Below are 13,790 nucleotides of genomic sequence, written 5' to 3' on the forward strand. Positions count from 1 at the left end.
CGATGGAATTTGAGTGGTCTTGTAAAAGCAACTGAAGATGTTTGATACGTGATTCATTTTTGTTTTCGTCAGAATAACACGAGATTTATCATGATCACTCCGTGCGCAGAATAGAAACTGAGGGCGTCATTTCCCGGCGAAAACGAAATAAAGTCTATATAACTTTGCATAAAATTCTTTTCGTTTTTACCGTGATGTAGCAATTTTTCATGACGTTCCATGCGAAAGCAGAACATAAACTGATGCTGTTGGATTGCATCACGAGAACACCAAGAAGTGTTGCCACATATACAGATTTTTCTGTAATGATACAGGTTTTCAACATGTTTTTTGACCAAGAATCTACATAGATTACAGATTATTAGATATCCATGCAGATTTTATACAGATTTTGTGACAAGATAAACTTTTTTTTAATATTTGATCATTTTTCACAACAATTAACAAACTTAATCAGACGATAAGTATTAGCGTTCAAAACCTTGCAGTCCAGCGTCACTCTTTCACTTTCGAAACATTTAACTTACACCCCGGTACAGAAATGAAAGACGTAGTCCTACGTCAAAATGAATTTTGGGTGTAGAGACGAATAAACTGAAGAAGTTTAAAGTCTCTTTAATTCAAAAAGGAAGGAAGGAAGGCTAGCTTTTAGTTTCGTTCTGTATTCTAAAGGCGCGTCCACATTATGTCGAATAATGTCGATCGGCCTGTACCAGGCGGCATAATCGGTTCGTTATGTAATAAAGACGCCCCATCGAGTGCACGAAACCGAATCCCCATCAGATGCACGAAGCCGTCACGAACACACGAAGCACAATGTCGTCAACGCTAATTTACTTCGTTTTGTTTTGGTTCGACTTTCTTCGATCCGCACCCACTTGTTCCGGGTTGGGTTCGGTTTGATTCAACATTGCAACAAACTGACGTCATTGCATTAGGGTTGTGAACACAATTGTGTGGAGAATCATCAAGAGCTAGGTTATCTTCACCAAGAAAATAATAGTTCTGGAATTTCGTATGTGATTTGGTTTCGCATGACGGTGGCAAATTAAGGTCTGTTCAAATATGATCCAGTGACATCCGTTTGTTGTTACAAGCCACGAATCATGACACGAAAGAGAACGAGTGAACTCTGCTTCGGTTAACACTTCATGATACACAAGTATGTGAACTAGACCGCCATGATCGCTTAAATAATATGCAAATAACACCCAGTATATTTTCATTTCTTTTGCGCTGAGAGTTGTCGATGGCATTCTGATGGACCAAATATAAATTCATTGAAGGCGATTTGACGCTTATAAATATTCCCTCCAACCGCATCTATATTTACTAGTGAACCATCTTTGTTCACAAAATAGATCTTTAAATAGCACTTTAATTTACCCCTGTTATTTTTAAATATGTAGAGAGCTCGTATGGAGTTGACCCGCAATACGGACACTTGTGTTCCGTGGCTTTGCAAGGTTCGTCCAAATGTTTCTCTCCGCAAGTGGAACAGCGAATTTTGTTAGCGTAAAAAATCGTCGTGTAGCCCACTGACTTGCATTTAAGGCATGTCATAAGCTTATGGGCAAAAAGTCTCACAGGTAGCCTCGATTTCGTACCATCATGTTAACAGGCAGGGTGAAACCATAAAAGGTGACTCCAAATGAGCCCGACGGCATACATTTCCTGTTTCAATAATCACACCCTTAATTTTTACTACCTGAGAGAGAATATAAACGCGGCATTCCAACGTGACGTGCTCGTCGGCAACAATTTGGTTATCGACAATTCGCATTTTTTTTGGTTTGGAAGGATGGAAAGGACGAGAGTTGAGTGGGGCAGTGACAACAGGAGAGAAAGACGGGAGGAAGTTGAGTGGAAGCGCCCCTTGACGGATTTCCCAGATCACGTTTGGGTAATTGAAGGAAAGTAATTTGTTTCAGTGTCCAAGAATCCTATATCAAGAGATCCCCCATCCTCTGCAATTTGTATGCGGCAGTTATATAATATAACATTGTTTTTGTGATTCAAATTCTCAAAATACCTTCATGCGGTTTACTTATCTATCGGCTAACAGCATGCTGCGCGCTAGGGACAAACGAGATTATGTGTCACATACCTCTAAGATGTAGTCTGAAGCACTTTTTCGCACTATCGCGGTGAATCACACTGGTATTTGTGTGAAATTGACAACAGATGCCTACATACACTATTAATAACAATAATTTGGCGAAAATTAAAACCAGCATCTTTGCCACCCTCTAATGAGGATAAATTTTCTCTCACTGATGTTAGGTTGGACCACTATATTGGTGTCATGAAATGAACAACGCTCAACCATCAAAAAAAGGAAAAAAGGTGGGGAAAAAATCATAGATAATAAATTCGAAATATCCCCAATACTTCAATTTTAATACTATGAGGTTTATGATTTAGAATGAACTCTATAATCATATTACATTATCGGTATACAATTATTTTAGCAGATATAATTTGAATTTTGATGCACTTCAAGTTAATTTCTAAGATTTTCTTCCAGAAACTTCACCAGTCCAAAATGAGATTAATATGCCTACTATGACTTGAGGGTTTCACACATCAAATATGAGGAGAAAAAGATTAGTTTTTAAATTATTCAAAATTTAGTGTCAATTTAAAGTTTTTTTTTAATCTCATTGTACATTTTTTGTAGGACATCGTTTTAGACACTTTTTTCTATACAACAAAAGGTTTCCGAGCTAAACTATTTTATGTATATTTATGCTCAGAAGCATTAGAAAATAAAAATAGTTTTGATTTTGAATATGATTTTCGGCATGCTGAGTCAGGGAAAGTTCAATAGTGAAGCTCAATTTTTTATAATTTTTTGCAGCATTCGAGGTCAAATATTGTTAATGCCACGAATGTGGAGATTTTACATAGCCCCTCACTAGAATGGTCCAAAGGTGTTAATCCGCATGATCAAGGTCAATTTACGGGTATAATACGCGCAATAGCTCATTCACCGAACGATTCTTTCAATAACATATATATTCCATCATCTTTTTGAAATCCCAGCTCTTCCACATTACGGACACTCAATTGTGGTAACTAAAAATAGAAGGGTGATGTCCAAGACACGACCGCATCGTTGAGCCTACGTTGACGATGCGGTCGTGTCTTGGACATCGCCCTAATGATGAGAATTAAAATGTCTTCAATATACACAACCCAGCCGGTCTAGGTTTAATACTTGCTGGGTTTTTTTTGGGTGCAATTCCAAGATTATATTCAGTTTAAGAGAACGAGAAGTCTGCTCTTTACACCCAAATTAGCGTTGGCAGAGAATGTATCATTTTTGACAGAAAACTAATAATTTTCGTGTGCTGAAGTGTGAAATGCAAATAAACGCACGTTTTCCAAGAGTGTTAAAATGTTTGTATGTATGGAGCAGGTCTCTCATTATCTTAGATTGAATGCCATCTTGAAATTATACGAAAAAAGAACCAAACGATGCCAAACAGGGATCGAACCAATGCCGGCTGGAATATAAGGCTGATTTACACGACCACGTTATCCACATAACCACTGATTCTGTTACACAAATACGTGATAATATTACACCACATTATAAAATGAAATTGGATTTTCAAAGTTTACATAGAAAGTATTTTCTAAGAGTAAAAATGAAAGCATAAACAACGTGAACCTGAAACTTTTTCGCGAAGGATTCCGTCTATGTGAGTATGTATGAGTATGCGCAAAGGGTTAATGCGTGTTTATTTGCACTGTGTCTCTTGTTTTTATCTCTCATATTGCTCTTATATTGCTAGGGCATATATATTATCCACAAACTTGCCTCTCGCTTGAGTAAATACTTTACCAGTATGGGATGGTATCATTTTTTGTTATTTTTTAGCTCATTTAACACTTTATCACTAGAACCACAACCGGTCAATATGTATCGATTGTTCATTCGATTTTATCTTGAAATTTTATTGAACATTTTCTAAAAATGTTATGACTTTTTCTAAATTTACTTTATTCCCATTGGTCTGGTCAAAATGACCGGTTTAGTAGAAATATGTATACAATAACTGTCGGTAGATCTAGTACAGGCAAACCTCTTTTTGTGTGGTTGTTTTTTCTGCGATTTCTCATTTGTGTGACTGTTTAGGTGCGATTTTGTTATTTGTGCAATTAGTTTGCGTGATTCAAGACCCGATGTCATAATAAAATCGCACAAAAAGAGTCGCACAAACGAGGAATCACGCCAAAAGGGACCGCACATAACATTAACTGCCTGTACATAACATTAACATAAATGAGGATGTCAGAAGATGTGCTTAAATTTAATTTTGGATGTACATACAAACATTTAACAATTTTGAAAACAGCGCACGGCGCAGCACCTAGGTACAACAAAAAGCATTTTTTCTGCCAATGCTAGTTTGGGGGTTGGTTCAGGGATGTTAGCTACACAAACAGGAATATTATGACAAACAATGTTATTGGGACATTTTCGTTGATTATAGATGGCTATATTAAGAAGCATGTAGAAATTTATACGAAAGAAGAAGGTCGCCGAATATGTGGTCAACAAAGTTGTGTCCCTAAGTTTTTCGAAAAACTACGGCCAGACAGAATTTTCAGCAAGTTCAAAACGAATTGACAGAAAAAGCATTAATAAGTAAATCAGATTAATTAGGTTTCAAAAATATGAAACAAGTTGATTGGAAAATGGCCAGTTTTTTTTATAAATTAGGCTTGAATCGGATTTCAAATAATGATTGGATTGTATACTTTTTGATGATTAAAGATAATAACGAAAATTTTAAATTAGAATAAGTAAATAATTTTAAGCAAAAGTAGTTTTTTGATAAAAGCGACAATGTTAACTACTTTTGATTAATACAAATATATCATAAGTTTCAAAAATCTCTCGAAGATTGTTTCGCTCAACTGAATTCGTATAAAAATAAAACGATTATTTTACTAAATACAATTCTTTTGATTCCATTCTCCACGAACTCGCTTGATCTGGATCCCTGCATTTTATAATTTCATTCAACTATGAAGAGAAACTATTTTGCATCTACTAAAGACATCCAACGAGCATCGGAGGTCATTCTGAATAACGAACAGCCGTTCGTTATTTGGTACACTTGTTGAACGAGCAAATCAATGTATTTCAGGCTATGAAGATTATTTCGAAGCAACTCGTTCGGTTACCTATTTTTTTCGCCTTCATGACCGGAAGTATGGCACGCCGTTAGAGGAATACATTCTATCTACACACTTTTAATGTGCTCAGAATCATCCCCACTCATTCAAAAACAATTTTTACTTCCTGTTCCGCTTTCCTATATTATCCGCCCTAATTAAGAAAAAAAAACCCTTGGAAACTCATTAGGCCAGAATAAATTTCTCCGTGAGCACTTTTTGGTGCCCTTTAATGGCCATGAAAAACTTCTTGAACTATAAAACAAAACGAAACATTCGCTGCGGCGGCCAGACGGATCGATGCCGGGGCGATAAACCAAGAACTCCCAAATCGCATTACGCTCGCAGTCCAGATCTCATCAGCCTCCGTTGAACGTTGAACGGAACTAATGGTTAAATTTAATTTACGGCTTGAAATAACTGAATTCCGCCAGTCGTAGGTTTGTTCTCATACACACGGGATTCCGCCGGAGTTTTGTTTACTCTGTCCTTTCCCGTTGTCCGTTTCGTCCGACCGTCTTCTGGTTGGTGCGTTCGTCTCGCCTTATCTTCCCGATCAAAGATTCTCCGCGCTGTTTCGGAATTTCCTCTTTTCCCATAGTTCTCATGCCGAACGGCCAATAAAAGAGCAGGGAAAAGGTTGAGCGACCTTCAGGGGAAGAAGAAGCACACGGGAATGGGTGCGAGAAGAAAGGGGCAAGCGTGGAATGCGATTACAGCATCCACCTGCTGAAGGCAACGAGAAATAGATCCGTGGAGGAAGGATGGAATAGTTGAAGAAAAATCTGTCCAGGAATTGTAACCCCAAAATCAGTTTGTTCAATGACACGAATGTAATTGTTTCATTCTGCTGCTTAATGCAGATAAATGACTGATGCTGAGAAAGGAATTCCAATAGACATACCCAACATTGAGACCTCCCAGCGCACAGGGCACATAAGCGGATAGGAAAACTGCAACGAACGAGAAGATTCGATGTGAACCTTGATTCGCGTCTCAGCCATGAGGTTAAATCGGAGAAACGGCGCCCAAAGGTGATTGAATGTCAAGAATGTTCAATCGATTGCGATCGATGTTTCTACTTCTTATGAGGTTGTTGTTGTGGGTGTGAGAACGAGTGAACAAGCTTAACCCTCTACAGCCCAAGCCCGCTTCACGGATTCTCTTTTCAATTTATTCAGACATTGTTTTCAATGTTCACCTCCACTAGAACGTCTTTAGAATATTTTCATCTATCACACATACACATTGTTTTTATGCTGGAAGCTTTCTGCTAGAAGTATTTTATGTTGAAAGTCGGAAATTCGAGATAAAAGTGGAGTAGGTTTTTTTTAGATAAATAAAAAACTTGGGCGGTAGAGGGTTAAACCCGCTGGCGGCATCCTTTCGTATTAGCCCGAACACAGCACGAGTTGCCCATTACTACTTCCGAGTAGTTTCATTCTTTTTAGCTCTCGAAGTGAATATAGATTTCGAGTTCAATTATATTTTGTTTCAACCTCGAGTGCATGTGCAATGAGTCAGCTTCTATTTCTATATTTCTTTGGGTTGAAATAGTTTTCAAACGAATTGCCGCGCCGGCGGTACGTTTTCTCCGACTGAATGCAGTCGAATGAATTGACCCAGAACTTCTTTTTCCTCTTCTTTCTAGCCCTGTTTTATTCCTAGATAATTGTTATTGGGGGTACCTGTAGGGCTGTTACATTTCTGTCGGCAATTGACGCCATAGGTGTTGAAAACTGCTGACGGACATCCGACCTTTCCGCCGTTTGATGTTTCCGTTGGGCACGTGATTGAATTGTTACCGACCGAATGCGCAACATGACTGACCGCAAAGACCACAATGGTGAAGGAATGAAGCATTAAGACCGTGTTGCCGGATAATTTGTTCAATGTTGTGCTCATGATTTCGTGTTATTGTGAGCAATACATTTTCCAATGTCGCTCACTTTGTTTTGAACGTTATTTCATTGATTTGATTCTGTTATACACAAGCAGTTTCCAATACAAATTTACGACAAATATTTTTGTGCACAATGTCTTAAGCTGAAAGTTTCAGAAAGTTTTTGTTCAAAACCGTTAAAACTTTTTTTTATAATTTACGCGCTAATCTATGGATTGCGTTAAGTCGCTAACACTAGTTCCACCATGTGCTCCATCCTTGAATATATCTCATTGCACTCGATGGGTAATAATTGAGTAGTCTATTATCAGCGTAAATTTAACGTTTGCCGAGGGAATGCTACTAAAATAATATGCTGTGTCACAAAGTTTTGTTTTGTTTTGTTGAGTTTCTAATATTTTGACGAGTTTTGTTGAAATCACTTTCTGGTCTGTTTCTTGTAAAAAAATATTGGACAAATGAACTTATAGATTCTAATTGTTACCGTATTGAATGAGAAAAACAGATAGAGCTTTAAGAAAGGCATGAACACGAAAATATTCCCAACAGTGGCAATGGATGTATGGAAAAAAATTCATCATCGAATTTCAAAAACCGACTATGTACATTTTGTTTATTGGTCCAAAAGACTCAAAGTTTTGACTTTTTGGCCACTCAGGCTAAGTCTCAAAAAGTCAATTTCCAGTCAAAAATGTTTTTTCGAGATAACACCAGATCTCGACGTTTTATGCATTTTTAAGTCATTTGGAATCGAAATTTTTTTTTCGATTTTCCAAATTTCCTTTACGGAAGATTTTCGAGGATCAAAAAATCAAAACTTTGAGCGCTTTGAGGCACCCCTAAATCATGTCCGATTGAGCTGAAATTTTAAACAGAACATTTATTTGGGCCAATAAACAAAATGTACATGGTCGGTTTTTGAAATTTTACCATTTTCGCTGCCACCCTAACGCCGCTATTTTTCTTTTATTTACACACTAGCTGACCTGGCAAACTTCGTCCCGCCCAAAATTTGTGTTTTGTTATCAATACCTTCAAACATTCACGTTTTCTTACTATGAGCAAGTTCATAGGTCCAATCGCAGAACTTCAAATCGACCCCGTTGAATTTAACTTTTACTATAAAATTCCTAGTATTTCTAACAAAATTCATCATTATAATATCGGATTGTTTTGAGACACAATTCCTGTTCAAGATTTTTCAACCACTTGCAAATAACAATGTTCTCTGTTACATGGAATAAATGTTTTATACAGAAAATATGATATTGTTGGACAGCCCTCAATCGGACAATTCCTTCCTCGAGTTCTGCTCTTATCAACACATCCGGCGATCCTTTTTTGTATATATAGAAGAAGATATAGGAGTGCGTTTCATCACATTAAAATCCATTTCCAGTTTCGAACAAAGATCAATTTTGCTAGCTCTAGTAATGCAGAAATTTGTGCTTCATTTGTATGGCAGCACCCCATAAGAAAGGGGGGGGAGAAGTATCTAACCAACGTAAAAGTATTTATTGCTCCCTCAAACCTCCACATGCCAAATTTAGTTTCATTTGCTTGATTAATTTTCGAGCAATGCAGAAATTTGTGTTTCATTTGTATGGCAGCCCCCCTTAGAGAGGGGGGGGAGGCGGTTGAGAGTCTAACCACCATAGAAACATTTATTGCTCCCTAAATCCTCAATATGTCAAATTTGGTTTCATTTGCTTGAATAATTCTCGAATAATGCAGAAATTTGTGTTTCATTCGTATGGTAGCCCCCCCCTTAGAGAGGGTGGTGGAGAGTCTAACCACCATAGAAGTACTTATTGCACCCTTAAACCTTCAGATGCCACATCTGGTTTCATTTGCTTGATTAATTCTCGAATAATGCAGAAATTTGTGTTTTATTTGTATGGCAGCCCCCCTTAGAGAGGGGAGGGGGGGAGAGTCTAACCACCGTAAAACATTTGTTGCACTCTAAAACCTCAACATGTCCATGCCTCATTTGGTCTCATTTGCTTGAATAATTCTCGAGTAATGCAGAAATTTGTGTTTCATTTGTATGGCAGCCAACACAAGAATCAGAGAGACAGACAGACAGACAGAAATCCATTTTTATATGTATAGATTGTAATAAGGCTTATCAGAAATAAACCAAGAGTTATCTTCTAATAATTAGGTATTTTTCAAATAAACACCACATCCTCATAAATGTTGCAAATACGATTGATTGTTTTTCGGGTAAATATAATTCTGGTAAAACAATTATGGAAAAATCACAGTTGATGTCTTCTAATGGAAAATGCATTTAAAAAAAAGTTCCAGAAACGGTGTCGTACTGGTCGGAATTTATTTCCCTTGGAAGAGATTCTCTTATCCTATTTTAACGACAAATGTACTTGTGCTGATGTATTGTTTTCTAAAATCCGAATCCTGAGCTTGAGCTTGAGCTTGGGTAAACTGTACACTTCGTAGTTGCTCTCCGTGATTGATCCGAACCAGCGAATCTGCATAAAGAACACACTGAAAAGCGCTTGGGAGTAACAAATCATTCTCGTTGTGCAAGTTTCGATGATTCGAGCTTCAAATAGTCAATAACGGCACCGGCCATGTCCATACAGTCGCCAGTGGAAGGGAAGGAATGTTGGTATGACATTCGCAGCCAGAAGGGTCGCCTCTATAACGTGGTTCCCTTGCGATTATCAAGGAAGGGAAAATTATTAGTTATTGTTAGTAGGGATGGGTAAGAAGAATCAGAATTGTGAGTGATGTGATTGGATGTTTATCCATTTCTTTATTTGGATAATAACCATAAATAACAGCTATTACAACCATCCTGATTAGGGGCTTTGGGCCCTCTGCTCTGGTTCTCTATAGGTTAAGGTTCCTTTTTGGACATGCTACTATAGAGATCCGTCATTCGCAGGCGGTCTTTGTTTTCTAAAATTCGAACTCTAAATACGTAGCTCTATTTTAGGATTCTGTGTCTGCAATCAGAAGTCTGTATCTTCTTCTTCTTGAATGGCCCTAACGTTCCTAGGGGAACATCGCCGCCTCAACTTAGTATTACTTGCGTCATTTTTATTAGTGCTTAGTTGAGATTTCTATGCCAAATAACACGCCTTGAATGCATTTTAAGTGGCAGGCTCTAGAATACGCGTGACCACAATGCAAGACGAAGGACATTTCTTCGACGAGAAATTCCCCCGATCAAAACGGGAATCGAATCGAAGGTGTGACGCTAACCACTCGGCCACGGGAGCACTAAGTCTGTATCTGGAATCTACAAAAAAGGGTTCGTTTCTGAAATCAGAACCTGCCTTTTTAATATGAAATCTGTGAATTCGATTCTGGCATCGTCAAACAGGAACTTTGGATCTAGGATCGAGGATCCGTATCTGAAAACCAAAATCTATATAATTGATCTTAACTTGGAATCTGTTAACTAAAGATAGAATTTAAACTCGGATTGTTTTATTAGAGTTTAGTATCTAATTGTACAAGGTGTGTCTTCTTTAAAAACACTCGATTGAAATTCTAAGGGTCGTTCAAAAAATAAGTTTCAGTGCCTCAGAAATCACGGAAAAATAAAGTTAGGACAAAAAACAAGGTGATTTTCATAATCTACGTTTAATTTTCTATTTTTCTACATAATCGCCGTAACGTTCGAGGCATTTTGCATAGCGTGACACTATTCCGAGCGCGAAGTGCATAGCGTCCAACTTTTTGAAGAACGATGTAACTGAGTCACAAATTTCTTTAGTGTTATCGAATCGTTGACCGCCGAACGCCAGTTTCATCACCGGGAATAAGTGATAGTCGCTAGGGGCGAGGTCTGGGGAGTAAGGAGGATGCTCGAACACAGTCCATTTAATTTTTTTCAATTGCTCTTGAGTAACGCAAGCAGAATGGAGCCGTGCATTATCGTGGATGAGAAACACTCCTTTCGTCAATGAACCTGGCCTTTTGTTCTTAATCGCGGTTCTAAATCAGTCCAAAACTTTACCATAGTACGATTTGTCTCTCTTCTCTCTCCGTGAGGACTTCTCCCTTCGACATTTTTCAAATTTAGTTGATCAAAACAACCAAAACAACGGAAAATGTAACTGGTCTTATCGAAACTTTACAGTTGAAAATACGAAAACATTCGTTTACGCTCAGCGCTTGAACAAACACATATGAAAATCATGCAGTGTATGGTAGTCACCAATACCTACACACTAGAATATAAATTGAAGCATTGTTTGTTCACAATGACACAAAGCAGCAAATTATCACCTGGTCTTATAGAAGTTGGACAGAGTGTAATAGATTAGCTAGTAGTTTCTAAGTAGTTTCTTTCAAATTTAAATTTAAACAATACCATCAAAATGGTGAACGATTGTCGAATTAAAAATAAGGAACTTTTGCACAATTGTATGATTTTTTCGTCAAAATCAGCACCAAAGTTGTAAAGTTCAGACTGTGTCACTTGCACTGTAAAATACGAGGGCAGTACTACCAAAAAAAAATGTTAAAGTGGCGGTTTATTTCTCAACATAGTCTCCTTTTAGCTTGATACACTTGACCCAGCGATGCTCCAACTTATTTAATCCACTTTAATCCAAAAACGTTTTCTCGAGGTCTGCAAAGTAGTCCTCCGTGGCGGAGATGACCTCCTCATTCGACTCAAATTTCTGCCCGGCGAGTGACTTTTTCAAGTTTGGAATCAAAAAAAAAAGTCGTACGAGGCCAAATCTGGAGAATTCGGTGGATGTGGCAGCAGTTCGTAGTGCAATGCGACCAACTTGGCCGTGACGACTGCAGAATTTTAATTTTTTTTGACGTAGAGTTACTTCTTTCAGGAAGGATGCCAAATCAGAAAACAGGTCACGTTTTTGTGAAATAAAGTCAAGGTTAATAACTATTTTCACAGCGTACAAATTCTGATACTTTGCACACCAATGGAATCGAAAATTCATTAACAGTTTAAACTAATGAAAATTGGAAGCATTCTCATTTTCTCATACATACATTTGTTCTGCCGATTTGTGTGCATTCCCGAACAGAGCTGTCAAAAACGAGCAACTGATACGTTCGTTTCTGACCGTTTTCAACATATTTGGTTTAAATAAGCCATCCGCGATTTGAAGCCACACCATTCTTTGTGTGGACACCGACTGGACAACATCGTTGCTGGACGAGCTGGACGACGAGGGATCGAGTGCCTTTCTCAAGGTGTAGTGCAGGAGTACAGTAAAGTTTGACAAAGGCCTTTTTCAAGGCTAGATACGAACGAACTGAAAAAAGTTTAAAGTCTCTATAATTCATTACCTGCCTGCCTGAAGCCACACCACTTCTCGTTTGGTGGTCTTCGAAGCAACATGGTTGCCGCAGAGTATCGAGCGGAAGAGGATTGTTTTCTTGTCGGGTGAAGGAGAAGTATGGAATAGAGTTTCTTTCCACAAGGGCCCTTATCAGGGCTAGAGGCGGAAACCAAAAATAGAATATAATGAAAACACAGATGCGAGTGAGCTAGCATAACACAACGAGCGGATATCATTAATGCCCAATGCTGATTTCACACACATACACACACAGCTCGATACAAGGAGAGGAACCCCTCTGTATCGAGGTGTTCTGCGACAAGAAAGAGCAGCATACGAGCTTTTTTGTGCTAGTGCGAATATGGAAGAGTACCCAGAATTTTGGAATATAGATATACATATAGATATACACATTTATTTAGATAAACGTATATTTCAAATTCCAGCAGGGTAACCTTACTGTTGCATGTTGTGGGGTTTGATCACATCTCAAGCGGAATATGGGAGCAAAAGGGTTCATAGTTTGTGATAGATATTTGAGTGGGAAGGAGAAAGTCTGATGCGAGCTGAGCCACATAAACGAGAAGTACTGATAGATTTCAACCCCACTTGACCCTTTCGAGTCTACTGAAGTAAAAATTTAAATAGCTAAAATGATATTACAAAAATTTCGATGCATTCTAAAATAATTTCACAACTTCTATGTAAGCGACATCGACAATTGCCTTACACAAAATTGCAGCCTAAGACAACTTGCAGATGATGGAGTGGTGTCTGTCGTAGGATCAAACGAATCCGACCTGCAAGGACCCTTACAAGATACTTTGAACAATTTTTCAACCTGGGCCATTGGGCTAGGGATCGAATTCTCCACGGAGAAAACAGAGATGGTGGTTTTTTCTAGGAAGCATAGACCAGCAAAACCAAAGCTTCAACTTTTGGGTAAACCGATCACTCATGCTATGTCATTCAAGTATCTTGGGGTCTGGTTCGACTCCAAATGTACTTGGGGGGCCCATATTAGGTATCTGAGTAAAAAATGCCAGCAAAGAATAAACTTTCTCCGTACAATTACCGGCACCTGGTGGGGAGCCCATCCCGAAGATCTTATAATGTTGTATCGAACAACTATTCTCTCAGTGATGGAGTATGGCAGTTTCTGTTTTCAATCAGCTGCCAAAACACACCTCATTAAACTCGAGCGAATTCAGTATCTTTGTCTCCGTATCGCGTTGGGATGTATGCCCTCAACGCATACCATGAGTCTCGAGGTTTTGGCAGGCCTACTCCCACTAAAAGATCGCTTCAATTTATTATCTCTTCGGTTCTTCATCCGGTGTAAGGTTAAGGTACCCATTGGTGATCGGTGTAAGGTACCCATTGGTGATCGGAAATTTTGAGCAGCT

At 38.4% G+C, this 13,790-nt stretch overlaps 1 protein-coding gene across 7 annotated transcripts in view; it reads left to right on the top strand.

Moving 5' to 3' along the window:
• Positions 1-13,790, top strand: part of LOC129771424 (FH1/FH2 domain-containing protein 1) — a 268,143-nt gene that overhangs the window by 122,692 nt on the left and 131,661 nt on the right. The window lies entirely within an intron of this gene.

The sequence above is a fragment of the Toxorhynchites rutilus genome, chromosome 2 (assembly GCF_029784135.1).
Source record: "Toxorhynchites rutilus septentrionalis strain SRP chromosome 2, ASM2978413v1, whole genome shotgun sequence".
In the NCBI taxonomy this organism is placed as follows: Eukaryota; Metazoa; Arthropoda; class Insecta; order Diptera; family Culicidae; genus Toxorhynchites; species Toxorhynchites rutilus.